General features: G+C 47.9%; 1 protein-coding gene across 2 annotated transcripts in view; it reads right to left on the bottom strand.

Annotated features, from left to right (window-relative positions):
* Positions 1–11,353, bottom strand: part of ZC3H7A (zinc finger CCCH-type containing 7A) — a 47,890-nt gene extending 36,537 nt beyond the window's left edge. The window contains exon 1 of one of the 2 annotated variants that reach the window (XM_002826136.6): positions 9,489–11,353. The gene's annotated coding sequence lies outside the window, so the exon portion shown is untranslated. Of the gene's footprint in view, positions 1–8,583; positions 8,939–9,488 lie in introns of those variants that run through there. The other variant, XM_054534737.2, reaches the window with a different exon arrangement.
* Positions 11,354–17,964: the final 6,611 nt, after the last annotated feature.

Genomic DNA, 17,964 nt, shown 5'->3' with positions numbered 1-17,964 from the left:
CTCATTGCAACCTCAAACTTCCGGTCTCAAGCGATCCTCCCTCATCAGCCTCCTGAGTAGCTGACACTACAAGTGTGCCACCATGCCCAGCTAATTTTTTTAATTCCACAGAGATTAAAAGCATAGGGACTGGCCGGGCACAGTGGCTCACGTCTGTAATCCTAGTACTTTGGGAGGCCGAGGCGGGCAGATCACCTGAGGTCAGGAGTTCGAGACCAGCCTGGCCAACATGGTGAAACCCTGTCTCTACTGAAAATACAAACATTAGCCGGGCATGATGGCAGGCGCCTGTAATCCCAGCTACTCGGAAGGCTGAGGCAGGAGAATCATTTGAACCCAGGAGGTGGAGGTTGCACTGAGCCAAGATCGCGCCATTGCACTCCAGCCTGGGGGACAAGAGCAAGACTTCGTCTCCAAAGAAAAAAAAAGCACAGGGATTACAGGTGTGAGCCCCCTCATCCAGCTCCTTTTTTTAAAGAAAGAAAAAGACGTTTAAAAATATACCATCTTAGTTCTGGATCCTGTTAAAATCTAGCCTCGATTTTAAAGAAAGAAAGAATTTTACAAAGTTAACCCAACAGTCCCTTTCCTTACTCAGCCTCAGCAGTACTCCCTCCTAGAGGCCCCTCCCTTCAACTTCCACCTCACAGCCCACTCTGTCTCCTGCAGGCTGAGGCTCCATCTCCACAGACCTCTCACCTTGAGAGCCCTGAGGACCCACTCTTGAGATCTCCCTGAGCCATACTCTCCCATAGAGGTCCTCCCTCCACCAGATGTCAAATGTCCTCATCTAGGGCCCCATAACAACTCTCACGTCCATCCCCAGGCAGACCCTCTGGCCTGTCTGACAGTTCCATTTGAATTTCTCACAGACATCCTAAACTGTTCATTTTAACATGACAGTGAAAAGGAATGTCTCCTTCCCATCCTATCACTTAGCCGCCCATTTGCCCTTCTGCCCATTTGCCCTCCTGGAGGGCCACCAACCACTGTTACCAGTCTCAGAAAAATCCCGACATATATATTGCTTTCTTTTTTTTTCTTTTTTTTTTTTTGAGACGCAGTCTCCCTCTGTTGCCCAGGCTAGAGTGTAGTGGCGTGATCTCGGCTCAATACAACCTCTGCCTCCTGGGTTCAAACGATTCTCCTGCCTCAGCCGCCCTAGTAGCTGGGATTACAGGTACGCGCCACCACACCCAGCTAATTTTTGTATTTTTAGTAGAGATGGGGTTTCACCATGTTGGTCAAGCTGGTCTCGAACTCCTAACCTCGTGATCTGCCTGCCTCAGCCTCCCAAAGTGCTGGGATTACAGGCGTGAGCCACCACGCTCGGCCCGACAAAGACATTCTATAGAACGATTCTGTATCTTGATTGTGGGAGTGGTTACATGAATTTATGCATGGGATAAAACTGCATAATACTACACACACACTCACACACACAGGCACGCACACCCACCCCCCCCCCCCACACACACACACGAGTGCTGGTTAAAACCCAGCGAGGCCCGTAGTTTGGTTAACAATATTACACTAATGTCAATTTCTTGATTGAGACAGTGTGCTACAGTTATATGTCACCATTGAAGGAAGAGGAAGGGAAGGGTTCATGGGACTCTATATACTTCTTTTGCAACTTCCTGTGAGTCTATAATTATTTCAAAATAAAAAGTTAAAAGTATTCTGTGTATATGTTTGTTTGTTTTTGTTTTTTTTTGAGATGAACTCTCACTGTGTCACCCAGGCTGGAGTGCAATGGCACAATCTCGGCTCACTGCAACCTCCGCTTCCTGGGTTCAAGCAATTCTTCTGCCTCAGCCTCCCAAGTAGCTGGGATTACAGGTGCACGTCACCACGCCTGGCTAATTTTTGTATTTTTGTAGAGATGGGGTTTCACCATGTTGGCCAGGCTGGTCTTGAACTCTTGACCTCAGGTGATCAGCCTGCCTTGGCCTCCCAAAGTGCTGGAATAACAGGCGTGAGCCACTGCGCCCGGCCGTGCATATGTTGTTTTTTATTCAAACCGGAGCTACCAGTGAGTTCTGTACCCCATTGTCTTTATGTAGTATGTGATCAGTGTGTTTGTTTTCTGCACACACAGCGTTCTATGATATGGTTGTACCATAATTTTACCAGGTCTCTGGTGATGGACCTTCTAGTTGTTTCCAATCTTTAAAGGTCACCATGTACACGGGGCATTTCATACACATCTAAGTATCCCTTTAAAGAACTTTTATAGGATAGGCTGGCCATGGTGGCTCACACCTGTAATCCCAGCACTTTGGGAGGCCGAGGCAGGCAGATCACTTGAAGTCAGGAGTTCCATACCAGCCCGGCCAACATGGCGAAACCCCGTCTCTACTAAAAATACAAAAATTAACCGGGTGTGGAGGCATACACCTGTAATCCCAGCTACTACACAGGCTAAGGCAAGAGAATAGCTGGAACCCAGGATGTGGAGGCTGCAGTGAGCAGAGATCATGCCACTGCATTCCACCTGAACCAGAGAGTGAGACTCCACCTCAAAAAAAAAAAAAAAAAAAGAATTTCTAAAGGATAAAGGGCATATGCATTTGTTTATTTTGCCAGCTATTGCCACAATACACCAAATGATTCTGCCACCAACAATGCACAGGATTCCTGGTTCACCGCTTCACCCAGGTATTATCAAATGTGTGAATCCTTGTGAACCAAAAAAGTGAGAAACAGTGTGGCAATGTGATGAGGCCATGTTTGTTTTAATCTATCATTAGCAAGGCTCAGCGTCCTTTCAGATTTAAGAATCATCTGTACTTCCTTGTCTGTGAATTGTTTGCTCATACCCTCTGCTCATTTTTCTGCTGAGCTTTACTTATTTATGGAAGCTCTTTATATGTTGAGGAAAATAGTCCTTTCTGATGTTATTGGTATTTTTTCCAATTTGATGTCAATCTTTTGACTTTGGTTATTTTTGACAGCAAAGGTTTTTGTTGTTGTTGTTCTTGTTGTTGTTTGAGACGGAGTTTCACTCTTATTGACCAGGCTGGAGTACAAAGGCACGATCTTGGCTCATTGCAACCTCCACCTCCCAGGTTCAAGTGATTCTTCTGCCTCAGCCTCCTGAGCAGCTGCAATTACAGGCACATGCCAAAACGCCCGGCTAATTTTGTATTTTTAGTAGAGATGGGGTTTCTCCATGTTGGTCCAGCTGGTCTTGAACTCCCGACCTCAGGTGATCTGCCCACCTTGGTCTCTCCCAGGAGGCAGAGGTTGCAGTGAGCCAAGATTGCGCCACTGCACTCCAGCCTGGGCCACAGAGCGACAGTCTGACTCAAAAATAAATAGATAAATAAAATAAGTAAAAAATAAAAATAAAAATCAGCCCAGACTGGTGGCACCAGCTTGTATGTAGTCTCAGCTACTCAGAGGCTGAGGGAGGAAGATCGCTTAAGCCCAGGTGTTCAAGGCTCAGCAAGCTATAATCACACCACTGCACTCCAGCCTGGGGTACAGAGCAAGACCCTGTCTTTAAAATAAATTTTTAAAACACACACACACACACACACCCCTCAATTCTTGCACTCTGCTTAAGACCCTTCAGCGGTTGCTTGGGACGCTGGATGAAGCCTTGCCTCCATACGGTGACCTAGCAGACCCCTGTCCCCAAGCCATGCAGCTCCTCCCTCCCCCAGCTTCACACATGAGGCTCCTGTCACACTGACCTTTTAAGAGCTCCCAGAACAAGTCAGGCACTCCATGCTTCTAAGTCACTGTGTTTGTTGTTCCCTCTGCCCAAAATACGCTTCTCAGCTCTTCACAGAGCTGGCTCCTTTTCATCCATCCAGAAGTGAGCTTAAATAACACTATTAGGGACCTTCCCTTGCCACCCTAAATTGCTGCCTCACCCCAGTCTCATCCCTCTTATTCACTTCAGCAGGTACCTGGTACTTCTTATGCTTCATTGTAAGAACAAGATCTGGGTCCAGCTCAACAAATACTTGAACAAAGAATGAAGTAAGCAGCCCAGTGTAAAGAGAATGCCTCATACAAAGTTCAGAGGCCCAGGAGACAGAAGCTGGTAAAACTGTTCACAAGAAGCAAGTGTGAAGAAGGAGGGTGCCCAGTAGGAAATGACTGCATGCAAACAGAGCTGGTTATAGTGGAGCTCGGCCTCCAACCCTTTGGGGGAACAAGGTGGGAAGTGAATTAATACAGTGGGAACTGGCTAGAGACAGCGATGGAAAAAAACCTGAAACCATAAGGGATTCCTCAAGATATACAATGACAAGTTTCACTGATCCCCTCTCCTCCTAAATGAAAAAGAATTCCAGGGAAGAAGGCACTTTGTTTTTTTGTTTTGTCTTTGAGACAGTGTCTCCCTGTATTGCCCAGGCTGCAGTACAGTGGCACAATCATAGCTCACTGCAGCCTCAACCTCCAGAGCTCAATCTTCCCACCTCAGCCTCCCAAGTAGCTGGAACTACAAGCACATGCCACTATACCTGAATAATTTTTGTATTTTTTGTAGAGACAGAGTCCCACTATATTGCCCAGGCTGTTCTCAAACTTCCGGGCTCAAGCAATCCACCCACCTTAGCCTCCCAAAGTACTGAGATTACAGGCATGACCCGTGCCTGGCCCAAGGAGAGACACTTTGAACAGTTCATTTTAAAGCAAGAAACTCAATTAAATAGGAATTTCATTAAATTAACTGAACTCTTACAAACTGGAATATCATCTCTCTGGGATCAGCTGATTTAAAATTTGTTACTAATCTTGAAGTTATGTAAGATCTCAAGGTATCCTGGATCTTCAGAATTCCCTTACTATTTACTCAGTGCCTGGTAGGTTAAACTCATTATCCCAAAGTCTAGTACAATGTTGGTAACTAGACAAATCCACATCCATGAGCTTTTGACCTTACATGGTAACTTTAGAAACTAGCTCTCATTAACAGAAGACATCAAGGTAAGGGAAATGTGACTGCAACATACTGAGACAGAAATAGTAGCTCTTACTGGATGCCAGGCACTGTTCTACATGCTTTATATGTATTAAGTCATTTAATCCTCCTGCTAACCTTAAGTGACAGGTACTGTAAAGAAACTGAAATACAGATAAGTGACGCAGCTGGCTCAGGATTACAGCTAGGAAGTAGCAGAGCTCGATTTCAAAGGCAGACAGCCTGGCTCCAAGCCTGAGAGCCTATCCACCTGGCTCTTTTGCACATTACGTGCCAAAGACGCCTGGAGGGGAGTGAGCATCTGTCTAGGGTGGCCCTGGGCTGGGCTCTGAAAGACAAATATGGCTCTGACGAACAGGTGGGCACTTTAAAGCCATTCAGGAGAAATGAAAGAAACACACGCATGCATGTGCACATGTGTACACAAAAAGATATGCTCAACAGACGTCATTTAATGCAACTCAGACAAAGCAGAGGGCTTTCACAGGAATGCAACAGGCCAGGAGTCTGGACATCACTCCAGGGAAAATCTTTCAAGGGGATATGCTCCACCCAGAACATAATGCATTTAAATACAAATAATATTAAAACAGCCTTACTTACAAGATGTATTAACACAGGACCAAAGTCTCCCAGTGAATGCAGTGCAGAGGTCACCTAGCACAGCATTTGTACTTTTGCCTAAAAAGGTATCCCTACATTTCAAGTGAAAAATTACAGGCTGGGTGCAATGGCTCATGCCTGTAATCCCAATATTTTGGGAGGCTGAGGTGGGAGGATTGCTTCAGGCCAGGAGTTTGAGACCAGCCTAGGCAACATAGGAGACCCCATCTCTATAAAGATGTTTAAAAAATTAAATGGGCATGGCGGTGTACACTGTAGTGCCAGCTACTCGGGAGACTGAGGCAGAAGGATTGCTTGAGGCCAGGAGTTTGATGTCACAGCAAACTATGACTATGCCACTATACTCCAACCTGGGTGTCAGAGCAAGATCCTGTCTCAAAAAAAAAAAGGGGGTGGGGGGGAGGAAAAATGATACATTCCAGTCCATATTCAATTCTATCCCCAGACTGAAGCCTGTCTGTGTAATATTAATAGCTCTAAAACAACTACAAAGTAGTTAAAGTATCATTATTATCATCCTTGTTTGGCAACAGTATATTAACTGGCTCTTGCAACACTTACAAAAGCACCTGGGGCACAACGCAAGCCTCAGAAGGCTGCAAACCCAGATGATAAGACATTAAAGATGTTGAAGCTCCTACTGGATACTTTATGAAACAGTTTATCCCTTTTACTGAAAAGGAAAACTTCATGAGAGAGGGTATGCCAAACAACAGCAGGAAGGTAATGTTACATTTTGGCTGGAGTTCTTCCCCCCACAGGAACTATTCACTTTGAAATTGCTGTCAGATTTCAGATTCAGTAAGATACAAAGTCTGTGAAGAGCCTGAAGAGCCTCCCTCTGCGAAGAGGCTCCGCCTGCCAAGAGCCTCCCTCAGTACCCAAGCCCTGCTAAGTGGTGGTTCCCAGGAACGTCTCATCTTATCTATGACCTCTGTATGGAAGAACTCAACAGGAATATTTCATGTAAAAGCTTCATGATAAATGATTTGCCTGGGGACACTGATACCACCACGATGTGCCCAAGACCGCCAGCCGATGAAGTCTTCCCAACCAAGTAACCCCAACACACTCTCACCTTCTTACCAAATGTGCCAGATTAATGTCCTGCTCCAAATTCAGGGCTTTTCAGAAAACATAAAGCTTCCCGCTTTCTATTTGTGAAAAAGTAACCTCGTTGCTTTACATAAATGAAAATCATCTCATTTAATATGCCTTTTGTGTACATGTAAATTAAAACATGTTATCACTAGCAGTAATTTTTAAACTTCCGGATTAATACTTTAATACTTCTCTCCTCCTTAAAAATTATCTAAAATTTCTTCTTGATTTGCCAACACCTCACACTTTAAGTAATTTTCATAAGGATTCTGGAGAAAAATTTTTTCACTAGAAAAAAAAAAAAACACTTCAAGACGTTATCTAGAAGACAAAAGTTTGCTCACATCATACTGTCTCTAGAAAGCCCTTTCTAGGGTATCTGTGGCAACAGGATACAGACATCTTTTGTTTCTTTCTTCCTTTACTGAAATGCTCAAAACTTTCCAATAGTCACTCTCACCATCCCTGGAGTTGAGAGTTTCTATAATTGATTCTCTTCCACTTACAATGACAATTTAACCCACCCCAGTTGGCAGGTTTTAAAATCAGTCAAAATTAAGAATTGTGGAACAATGTGGCTGACAAACCACCATTCTTATTTGCAAAAACTGACAGAATCTGGGGAATGGGAAGGGAAGAGGGTGTAGGTCTGTGTAAAACCCCCAACGAAAAGTCACAGTAACATGAAGAAAGGCAGGAATTCTCCACTTCGTTTGTATGGCAGAAAAATCAATGGGCTCTTTGCAGAATAAACACACACACACACACAAACACACACGCACAAATATTGATAATATTCAGCCTCAATAACTCATGATCTCATTCTGAGCCAAACCTCATACAACTATTTGTAGCCTCCAGCACACAGCAGATAGGGAAAATTTTTCAACAGGGAAAATACTGTCCATTAACTTGAATTATTCTGCAAATTAGGACAAGACCCCATTGTGCAATTCAGTTCAATAGTTTGGCTCAGGATGAGAAGAGGCAGTGGATTCTTTGAGAGCTTTAAGGGAAGGAGGCCACATGCCATCAGAGAAGCAGGAAAGATCAGCAGATAGACATCTGTTCTCAGGGCCTCCACCCATTCAGATGCCCCAGCTGAGCACTGTACAGTCGAAATATTATACAAAATATATTACACAAAATGAGCCATACGTGTCATTGTATGTATGTATGTATGTATGCATGCATGTATGTGGAGAGGGAGTCTCGCTCTGTTGCCCAGGAAGGAGTGCAGTGGCACAATCTCGGCTCACTGCAACCTCTGCCTCCCGGTTCAAACGATTCTCCTGCCTCAGCCTCCCCAGTAGCTGGGATTACAGGCGCCTGCCACCACGCCTGGCTAATTTTTGTATTTTTACTAGAGACGAGGTTTCTCCATGTTGGCCAGGCTGGTCTCGGAATTCCTGACCTCAGGTGATCCACACACCTCGGCCTCCCAAAGTGCTGGGATTACAGACGTGAGCCACCCCGCCCGGCCCATATATGTCATTTTAAATTTCCAAATAGCCACACTAAAAAAAGGGAAAAAGAAAAGCAGTGAGATTAACTTTTGTTTTTTTATTTGTTTTGAGACAGTGTCCCAGGCTGGAGCACAAAGGCACAATCTCAGCTCACCGAAGCCTCAATCTTCAGGGCTCAAGGGATTCTCCCACCTCAGCTTCCCCAGTAGCTGACTACAGGCGTGCACCACCACGCCCAGTTAATTTTTTGTAGAAACAGGGGTCTCACTATGTTGCCGAGGCTGGTCTTGAACTCCTGCACTCAAACGATCCTCCTGCCTCAGCCTCCCAAAGTTTTGGGATGACAGGCATGAGCCACTGCATCCTGCCAAGATTAATTTTAATGATCTATTTTCGTTAATTTGTCCCAAACATGACCATCTCAACATGCATTTAAGTATAAAAGGTTACCAATGACATCTTTTACGTTCTTTCTCATCCTAAGTCTTTAAAATCAGATGTACGTTTCACGGCTGGGACCGCAACTCAAACTGGTCCCATTTCGTGGGCTCCATCGTCCCAAACGGCCGGGGGTCAGTGGCCACCGTACTGGGCATGGCAAGGTCCTTCGTGGTTCAATACCGAACACGGGCAACTCCTTTTCATCCCTAGACAGGTGGGGACAGGAAAATACCCAACTCCTGGCAAATCCACCCAGTCCCGACTCAGGTTCGACCTCGGAGGCCCCGGCCGGGCCTCAGGCGGCCCCACCCCTGCGCTGCCCAGGCCTGACCGGAAGCCCCTCTAATGGGAACTGACAGGTCCCGGTCCCGGTCCTCCCGGGCGTCGCCCCCGCCTCCGCGGACCCCAAGGCCTCTCCCCGCCCGGCCCAGAGCTGCACCCCGCGCGAAAAAATAAAAAAATCAGAAAGGGGGGTAAAAAAGAGGGATGAGCCCCAAATTAATGCGCCAAGCTCTCCGCCGGCATCCTTCCCGCCCCCAAGCCCAAGACGCTGAATCGGGGTCCCCGCCATCACCAGAGCAGGCAGAAATAACGAAAAAAAAATTTTTTTTAATGAAATCACCAAAAAGGAGACATTTTGCCGAGGGAATGGCAGGCAGAAGTGGGTCACGTTATTCTCGGTGGGGGAAGGGAACGGCGCGCCCACCCGTCCCTCCGCGCGCACAGGCCCCGGCCCCCGCTCCTCTCAGGGTCCTCTCGGGTCCGCGGGCCCCGGACCCCGCCGCCCCTCCCCCGCCCCGCCCGCCGTCCGTTAACGGCCGCGCGCGAGCACGAGGCGGCGGCGCGCGCGCGCGGGGGCGGAGGCGCGGGCGCGCGCGTTTCCTTCATCCCCGGCGGCGCCCCCGTACCCCTACCTGTGGGGACGACGCGCCGGCCGGCGGCGGAAGGCAGGCGGAGGCGGGCGGCGGCAGGCGGGCGGCGACAGCCGGGCGGCGGGGCCTGGGTGCTCGCTCGCAGCTCTCCCTCGGTTAGCGGTAGCGGCGGCGGCGGCTCGGTCGCGCCCGCGGCGGCGCCCTCTAGCGGCGGGAGGCCGCGCTTGCCGCCCGGGAGATGCCGCCATTGGCTGCGCCGGAGCTACGGGCTGGGGGCGGTGGCGCCACGTCTGACTGGGGGCAGGGACCTGGGCGCGCCGTTCAATCCGGAGCCCCGGAGTCGACGCGCGGCCCACTGGGTGAGCCAATGGGAAGGCCACGTTGCGCACTGGACGCGCTCGGACTCAAGACGGATTAACCAGCACCTGGGTTTTCTGGGGCCTCGCCCTGGCCGCGGCCTGAGCAGATGCGCTAGGAGGTAGAACAGCGTCCAGCGGGGAGAAGAGCTAGAGTCGGCATCGGGAAGCCCATCCTGGAGCCTGCTTAGCTTGACGAGCCCTCAACCGGGGCGCCCTGCTCTGCGAAGAGTAACTCTGCATCCTCAGAACAACCGTGATTGTCTTCATTCCTACACATGAGGAACGGGTGCGCGGAGCCCCAGGGCAGCCGGGGATCCAGACAGCCTCCCTCCAGTTCCATCTGCCGGCTCTTGGAAGGCCTGGATCCCTGTCCAGGGCCCAGCCCAAATGCCGCCTCGTCCATCTGCATTTTACGGCCAGGTGCCCCGCTGCGGGCACGGCTTCTTGTAAAATGCTCAGCTCAGCAGTGGGCGAGGCAGGGTCCCTGCCCCATGGGATGGAGGGCGGAGATCAGGGCCGACAGGCGCCCAAAGAAGACCATTTTGGTCGGTGAAGACCAAAGAAATTCAAGCAGGAGGATGTGACAGGAGGTTTTGGGAAAGCCTCTGAGGAGGTGACAGCCATGCGACCATGGGGGAAGTGTGCCGCAGGCAGAGGGAAAATGAGTGCAAAACCCCTGAAGCTGGAGCTCGGTGTCTGGATAACAGGAAAGGCCTGCATAGCGGATGTGTGCTAGAGGGGAGAAAGATCTGTGACAGAGGGGCCGCCATGTGGAATTTGGAGTTTTGTGTGGATAGGGGTCATTCATTGAGTCTGAATTGGGAGTTCCAAGGTCTCATATTTTAGAAAGTTCTCTCCTGCTACTGTGCAGAGATTGGGCTGTAGGAGAGACAACAGGGGAAGTGGGGACGCTAGCTACAGTAGCTCTTCCAGGGGTCTCGGTGACGTAGATTTACAAACCAGAGTATTAGCTCAGGCTGCCATGACAAAATACCCCAGACCAGGCAGCTTAGACAACAGGAATTTATTTTCTCACAGTTTTCGAGGCTGCAAGTCTAAGGTCTGGGTGCCGGCAGGGCTGGTTTCTGATGAGGCCTCTCTCCCTGGCTTGCAAACAGCTGTCCTCCTATGACCTTTTCTCTGTGAGCAGGAATCTCTGGTGTGTCTTCCTTTTTCTTACAAGAACAACAGTTTTACCAGATTAGGGCCCCACCCTATGACTTCATTTAACCCCAATGACTACCTAAAATGCCGTATTCAAGTAGTCGTATTAGGCCAGGCGCGGTGGCTCACGCCTGTAATTCTAGCACTTTCGGAAGCCGAGGCAGATGGATTGCCTGAGCTCAGGAGTTGGAGACCAGCCTGGACAACACAATGAAACCCCGTCTCTAACTAAAATACAAAAAATTAGCCGGGCATGGCAGCGTGCACCTGTAATCTCAGCTACTCGGGAGGCTGAGGCAGGAGAATCGCTTGAACCTGTGAGGCGGAGGTTGCAGTGAGCTGAGATCATGCCATTGCACTCCATCCTAGGCGAGAGAGAGACCCTGTATCAAAAAAAAAAAAAGTCATATTAGGGACGCTATGACTTCATTTAACCCTAATGACTGCCTAAAAGACCCATTCAAATAGTCATATTAGGGTTAGAGCTTCAACATAGGGACTCCGGGGTGGGGATGTGAGGAGTGGGGAGCGTTTCAGTCCGTAACACCAGGTAAGTGCTGCAACAGATATTGGAGAGCTGATAGGTTATGGTTTTAGGGAAGCTCCTCTAAGAAAGGGGTGGATTATGCGGGGCGCAGTGGCTCACATCTATAATCCCAGCACTTTGGGAGGCCGAGGCAGGGGGATCACGAGGTCAGAAGTTCAAGACCAGCCTGGCCAACATGGTGAAACGCTGTCTCTACTAAAAATACAAAAATTAGCCGGGCATGGAGGCAGGCACCTGTAATCCCAGCTACTGGGGAGGCTGAGTCAGGAGAATCGCTTGAACCTGGGAGGCGGAGGTTGCGGTGAATCGAGATCACGCCACTGTACTCCAGCTTGGGCGACAGAGCAAGACTCCATCTCAAAACAAAATAAGAAAGGGGTGGATTATTCTCGTGACCAGAGGCTGCTCATCATTCAGGACTCAGTTCCAACACCCTGTCTTGGAGAGGCCTTCGCTGACAGCCCATCTAAAAGTTGCTCACTAACACAGTGCCCTATCTGATCTTCCAAGCAGTCATCATGATCTGAAATGACCTCGTCTAGTCCTGTTGCCAGAAGGCTCAGGAGGTCTCTGGATACTGGTGAGACCCCAGCCCCAGCCAGTTTCCAGGTTCTTGACACCGTGGAGAGAAAGAATTCAAGAATGAGTTGAATGAAGCAAAGGGCAAGAAGGTTTTGTTTTTTGTTGTTTTTGTTTTTTTTAGACAGGATCTCAGTCTGTCACCCAGGCTGGAGTACAGAGGCGTAATCATGGCTCACTGCAGTCTTGATCTCCCGGGCTCAGGTGATTCCCGCCACCTCAGCTTCCTGAGCAGCTGGGACTACAGGCACATACCACCACACCGGCTAAGTTTTTTTTTTTTTTTTTTTTTTTTTTTTTTGTAGAGACAGGGTTTTGCCATGTTGCCCAGGCTGGTTGCAAACTCCTGGGCTCAAGCAATCCTCCCACGTTGACCTCCCAAAGTGCTGGGATTACAGATATAAGACACTGCACCGAGCTGCAAGAAGCTTTTATTGCGAAGCGAACATACACATTTAAGAGAGAAGTGCGGGCGTGCCCGTGAGAATGAGTCTCGCACAGTGGCGTTTGGGTTCCTAATTTTATGAGTGTTTCTTTTAGTTACAGGATGGGATTATCGTTAGGCATTCTGCAAAGGGAGGGGATTTCAGGGACCTCCACCTCAATTACTGCCCGCTTTCTCACTTATTTGGGTTTGCTGGAAGAAGCATGGACGTGTCACCCTGGCCAGGGTTTTCGCCATCTTCTCTCCCTTGGGTTTTCTGTTATCCTGTGGTTTCTTTGCCTAGTTCCTGTTTCAGCTGTTGTTTGCGTTTTTCCATCCTCCTGTGACCACCCAGTGCTGTTCCTGTCTCAGGCATTTGGGTGCTTGTTTGTGGTCTGCCTCCAACCCTACAGCAGAGCAGAGACCCTACTTCTTTTTTTGTTTCGTTTTGTTTTTGCTTTTTGAGACAGAGTTTCGCCTTGTTGCCCAGGCTGGAGTGCAATGACACAATCTTGGCTCACTGCAACCTCTGCCTCCCAGGTTGAAGCGATTCTCCTGCCTCAGCCTCCCAAGTAGCTTGGATTACAGGCGTGCCCCACCACACCCGGCTGATTTTTGTATTTTTAGTAGAGATGGGGTTTCTCCATGTTGGTCAGGCTGGTCTTAAACTCCTGACCTCAGGTGATCCACCCGCCTCGGCCTCCCAAAGTATTGGGATTACAGGCATGAGCCACCACACCTGGCCCAAACCAGTTTCTTTTGTCCTATATTCTCAGCCCCTCAATAGTAGGTAGCACCCCTTAAATACTTCTGGAGTGGACGTCTCAAGCAAGCCTGAGGCTAAGATCTGATTAGAAGCGTGAGTAGGAGATATCCTAATGCAGTGGTGCATGTAGAAAAGAAGAAAGCCTGACGCGGTGGCTCACGCCTGTAATCACAAAACTGGGAGGCTGAGGTGGGCAGATCGCTTGAGGCCAGAAGTTCAAGACCTGCCTGGCCAACATGGCGGAACCACATCTGTACTAAAAATACAAAAATTAGCCAGGCGTTGTGGCAGGTGCCTGTAATCCCAGCTACTTGGAAGGCTGAGGCACTCATGCCACTGCACTCCAGCCTGGGCGACAGAGTGAGACTCCCATCTCAAATAGTAATAATAATTTTTTAATTAATTGAAGGAGATGGTGGGGAAACCAAGTCATACAGAAGGGGTTGCAGAGTCTTTCCTGTAGGGGTCCAGCCGGTAGCCTAATGAGTGGAGCCTGCCCAGGAGTCAGGGTAGACTCATGAACACCCTGTCCACTCTAGCTAAGGTAACAACTGCTTCCCAGCCCTCTCTGTTCTTGCCATGTGGTCTACAAATTCAGCTTTGCCAGAAACTCCAGGCATGTTTCAAGATTAGCTAGAAATTGGGATTTTATTACAACAAATACCCTATTTTGAAGAGCTAATTAAGTAGAAAAAAGAAACACTATATAATACAAATAAGCCATGTTCATAGGCAGCAGTGAGCCCATGGGCCACCCACTTGCAACATCTTGTCTTAAAAACTAAATAAGATATAGCTAGATCTTAGGACAGACCTTCTAGGTTCATTAATGGGAGTTATGATGTAGTCACCAGATACTATAGTGAATGCCATAAAAAATACAGATGGGGTTAGGCGGGGTGGCTTATACCTGTAATCTCAGCACTTTGGGAGGCCGAGGCAGGTGAACCACTTGAGGTCAGGGGTTCGAGACCAGCCTGGGAAACATGGTGAAACGCCGTCTCTACTATATATACAAAAATTAGCTGGACGTGGTAGCGGGCGCCTGTAATTCCAGCTACTTAGGAGGCTGAGGTGGAAGAATCGCTTGAACCCAGGAGGCAGAGGTTGCAGTGAGCCGAGATCGACCCACTGCACTCCAGCCTGGGTGACAGAGCAAGACTTTGTCTCGAAAAATATATATATACGTATATATATTTGTGTGTATATTGTGTATATACATATGTATATACACACAAATATATTTGTGTATATATAAAAGATATATTTTTGTGTATATTTTTTGGGGGGAGGGGGAAAAAAAGGAAGACAAAGTTATGACCAGACACCTGGTCTTTTTTTCTTCTCTGTCTCTTTTTTTTTTTTTTTTTTAAAGACAGGGCCTCTCTCAGTTGCCCAGGCTGGAGTGCAGTGGCACAATCACAGCTCACTGCAGCCTCAATCTCCTGGGCTCAAGCAATCCTCCCACCTCAACCTCCCAAGTAGCTGGGACTGCAGGCTTGTGCCACAGCCTTTTTAATTTCAAAAGAAAAAAAAGAAAGAAAAAGCAAACAAGGGCTGTTCTTTCCTATGCTTTTGGTTTTTCTGAAGTATATTAGTTTGCAATTTCAGCATTCTTGCTCGCCTTGAATCCTCCACCCCTCTGCATGTTGTACCTGCTCTCCGCTGTATTAGGAGTCAGTATAATAGGATTATTTCAGGTTGCCTTGGTTTTCCTTTCAGCTGGGCACCAAATTAAGTGTCTCAGTAAAATAACCCATCTCCTAGCACCCATCCAAAAAATTGGGAGTTACTTTTCCTTGGCCCGTGAGGTCTCTGGATACCAGCTTCTACACATAAGCAGCAATAGCAGTAGTAGTTCAGCTTTATATACAAAGTTATCTGAGATTCTCAGCAGGAGCTGGCATGCACACATAGCAAAAGTGTCCGCTTTTTAAAAATATATTCACTGGCCGGGTGCAGTGGCTCACGCCTATAATCCCAGCAATTTGGGAGGCCGAGGTGGGCGGATCACTTAAGGTCAGGTGTTCAAGACCAGTCTGGCCAACTTGGTGAAACCCCATCTCTACTAAAAATACAAAAATTAGCTGGGCATGGTGGCGGATGCCCGTAGTCCCAGCTACTTGGAGGCTGAGGCAAGAGAAATGCTTGAACCCGGGAGGTGAGGTTGCAGCGAGCCAAGATTGTACCACTGCACTCCAGCCTGGGCGACAGAGCAAAACTCCATCTCAAAAAAAAAAAAAAGAAAGAAAAATACACACACACACACACACACACACACAAGTTCTCCCCAAAGGAAAAAGGTACTTTGTATTGTGATAAATATATTGACTCATTTAAGCTCTCCCAAATAAATACGAGGTGAGCATTTAAGATGCTATGAGTAGGTGGCACAATTGTGGAAAGAGAGGGGCTTTGGAGTCTGGGAAGCATGGAGGCAAGTCCTCCTTACCCATCTGGGTGGCCCTAAGCAAGTATCTTTCAGAGCCTTGAGGTCATCTTTAAATGTGGATAATGATCCCCCTGGCACAGTGATGATTAAATAACATATATAAACCGCCTGGCACAGAGACTGTTCAATAAACAGCAGATCCTTTTTTTTTCTTGCCTAGAGTTCAGTGGCAAGATCACAGCTCACTGCAACCCCAGCCTCCCAGAGCTCAAGGAGTCCTCCCACCTCAGCCTTCTGAGTAGCTGGGACTACAGGCATGCACACCACCACGCCTGGCTAATTTTTGTATTTTTTGGTAGAGACAGGGTTTTGCCATGTTGCCCAGGCTGGTCTCAAACTCCTGGGCTTAAGCAATCTGCCCACCTCGGCCACCCGAAGTGCTGGGATTATAGGTGTGAGCCACCGTGCCCAGCGTGGCAGTTATTATACTTTCCATGATGAATGGAGTAATCTTTCCAGCAGTAATCTTTGGGGTGGGAAGGGGTACTTGCACACACACACACCCCATCCCCAGAGATTGTGAGGCATGCTCCCTAGTCCCCCTGGGAGTGACTGCCTTGGAAAAAATTGTTCCTGAGGGGCAGGATGGAGGGTCACAATCCCTCAGGTGCACTGAGGTGGAAAAATGGTCAAGAGTCTGTGCCTTAAAAATGGAGCTTAGGAGATAAAACCCACCATCTAGGGGCCATTATCACCATGTTACCTACTGAAATGAGTTGACCACAGGACCAGCCTCAAATGAGAACAAATAACAAAAATGATCTGTTTGCAAGTATTACAGACCTGTACCAGAAAAGAAGTACCTTCCAATTTCTAGCACTCAAAATATGAAAGAAACATTTAGGAAAACATTTAGAGAAGAAACACTTAGTACTCAGAATGTGCTCAGTGTTTGCCAAATGGCCCCAGGATATTTTGACAGACTACATGCTTTGAGTTTTGTCAGTACTCCTGGAAATCTGTGATAGAATCTTAATGTGCACCATGCAAAGTTTAAGATCACATTTCTGTTGAATAATCACTGTGAGGCCAGGTGCAGTGGCTCACGCCTGTAATCCCAGCACTTCAGGAGGCTGAGGTGGGCGGATCACCTGAGGTCAAGAGTTTGAGACCAGCCTGACCAACATGGTGAAAACCCGTCTCTACTTAACATACAAATCTAGCCAGGTGTGGTGGCACATGCCTGTAATCCCAGCTACTCGGGAGGCTGAGACAGGAGAATCGCTTGAACCCTAGAGGCAGAGGTCGTAGTGAGCCGAGATCGCGCCTTTACACTTCAGCCTGGGCAACAAGAGTGAAACTCTGTCTCAAAAAAAAAATTAATTAAAAAAAAATTAAACATGCTCTTTGAGGATCCCCCAAGGTGTGGATCTGGGAAATGAACTATAGAATACAAAGGAGCAAAAACACAGATTAAGGGAACCTGATACGTTGGGATACAGGGGCCAAGACCTTTGTCATTCAATATGTGAAAATGTCAGCATGTGCAGGTGAGAAACAACTTCAAACCTTAAAATCAGAAGATCACTCCCCACTGACACCGCAGATTAAAAGATACTAATCACTGGCGGGGCGCGGTGGCTCACGCCTGTAATCCCAGCAGTTTGGGAGGCCGAGGCGGGTGGATCACGAGGTCAGGAGATGGAGACCATCCTGGCTAACACGGTGAAACCCCGTCTCTATTAAAAATACAAAAAATTAGCCGGGCATGGTGGCGGGCGCCTGTAGTCCCAGCTACTCGGGAGGCTGAGGCAAGAGAATGGAGTGAACCCGGGAGGCAAAGCTTGCAGTGAGCCGAGATCGCGCCACTGCACTCCAGCCTGGGGGACAGAGCGAGACTCCATCTCAAAAAAAAATAATAATAATAAATAAATAAATAAAAGATACTAATCACCTCAAAGGAAGCTGCTGGTGAGCTCCTTTAATTCAACTAATCAACAATATTATGCAACTGCTTTTTTTTAAAACATGTTCAAGGATCATACATTTTACTCAGACTTTTATATAATTTGGCAGGGAGCCAAGGCATATTAGGAAATTCACAGAAACCATAAACATAAAAAAAAAATGCATAAGTCCTCAGTTCAGTAACCACACAAATATTTCCAAGAACACATCCAAAGCCACTTTCCCTTCTGCAAAGCTGTTATCAAATGTACTTAGCGCTGGGCATGGTGGCTAACGCCTGGCTTACAGGCGGGCACCTGTAATCCCAGCTACTTGGGAG

This window comes from Pongo abelii, chromosome 18 (assembly GCF_028885655.2).
Source record: "Pongo abelii isolate AG06213 chromosome 18, NHGRI_mPonAbe1-v2.0_pri, whole genome shotgun sequence".
NCBI lineage: Eukaryota > Metazoa > Chordata > Mammalia > Primates > Hominidae > Pongo > Pongo abelii.
Note: the sequence above shows the minus strand (reverse complement) of the source record. Positions and strands in the feature narration are given on the sequence as shown.